General features: G+C 28.5%; 1 protein-coding gene across 1 annotated transcript in view; it reads right to left on the reverse strand.

The window, feature by feature from the left end:
- Nucleotides 1–1,615, reverse strand: part of LOC107686046 (EMILIN-2-like) — a 17,376-nt gene that overhangs the window by 1,420 nt on the left and 14,341 nt on the right. The gene's annotated exons all lie outside the window — the stretch shown is intronic.

Below are 1,615 nucleotides of genomic sequence, written 5' to 3' on the forward strand. Positions count from 1 at the left end.
TTAAAAAAAATCATCGACTTCATTTTGCTGGCGTCGACTAACCGGCAAAAAACAAGAAGTGGCGCATTTCACGGACGAGAATCCATAAAACACATTTTAGACTGTTTTCCAAGGCTGCATGATATATTAAACCCATTTAAAAATCATAATTAAGCATAATTGTGAATTCACAAACGCTACGATTTAATTAAATAATTATATGTTCTAATACAGTATATGCGCTTTAATTATTTACATGCGTGTAGGTTAAGTACATGCGTCACACAGCGGCTCCGTTCACAGTAGTTCCACAGGAACTGATATCATTTGTTTTGTTCAATAAAACCATATGATTTCTTGCTTTTGATACTTTTATTTGAACGAATTATTATTGCCTCATTGCTATTATATATGTCTTTTAAGTCATTTTAAAGGCTTACATCTATTTTTATTACCACAACAAAATTAATTATAATTAAAGGGCCCTATGAAATCAGTTTTATTTCCAAATTCAGCTTTTTTTCCATTTTCATTTTTCTATACTCTGTTTCAATGGTTAAACTAAATTTTATTAATCAAAAAGCCTGTCTAATTAATTGAGTTTTACCGTTTTAATCCATTTGAATGGTTCCATTAAATTTTAATAATCAAAAGCATCTCCAATTAATTGATTTTATACAAAATTAAAAAAAAGTTTTTTTTTTTCCAGAAATACTGCACATTTACATTTTTCTCCTAAATACATTCTGGTAAATAACATTTCTGGTAAATACTCCTTTAAAAAGTGTTTTTTGATTATAATTGTATTATTAGTAGACTAGAACACGTGGATATGTTGTCATTCTTACACTATAATACTGAACTTTGATTTCAGTGATTTGGACTATGAGATGGACACTTGCTTCTTGCACTTTATGATAAAAAGAGTCATTAGTGGCAGCCCTAATATATATATATATATATATATATATATATAGTTTTACCTTTGACTTGTTTCTATTAATTGACACATTCATTTTTTTTAATGAAAACTCATTCATACTTGGTTTATAATTTGTCATTTTTGTCACTAAAACTATGATAACTTTTCTGAACATATTTAACTATTGTTTCACAGAAAAAAACATTACACAGTCCTTAAGAGGGGTGTTTTCCCCCACTCTGCCCTATGCTTAACAATAACATCCATATTCGTTTGAATATCTGTACACGTAGGACTGGCGTCTGGTAGACATGGCCCTAAACTGGCTTCATTTTGCAAGGCTTCCTTAACACCAACTACTCCATTAGTCATTCAGACAACCCACTGACTAATAGATCTTCGACTGTGCAGTTTTGCATATCCCTACAAACAAATTCACTGTTTTAAGCAGAAATCAGATACAATAAATTAAAGTTTATGATTGAAATATGAAAAAATTGACAAGAATACTGGTTAAGAAAAGGATTTTTGGCAGTGATCAGCATGATTTATTTTATTTCAGATTTTTTTTTTAAGTTTTTTTTTTCTTCAACTTAAACTTATTTTACTTCAGTTAGTTGGCATGTAAGTTCTGTATGTTTTTCATGTAATATATTTCTATTACATTGATTATATATATATATATATATATATATATATATATACAGTATCTCA

This window comes from Sinocyclocheilus anshuiensis, unplaced genomic scaffold (assembly GCF_001515605.1).
Source record: "Sinocyclocheilus anshuiensis isolate Anshui unplaced genomic scaffold, SAMN03320099.WGS_v1.1 scaffold930, whole genome shotgun sequence".
In the NCBI taxonomy this organism is placed as follows: domain Eukaryota; kingdom Metazoa; phylum Chordata; class Actinopteri; order Cypriniformes; family Cyprinidae; genus Sinocyclocheilus; species Sinocyclocheilus anshuiensis.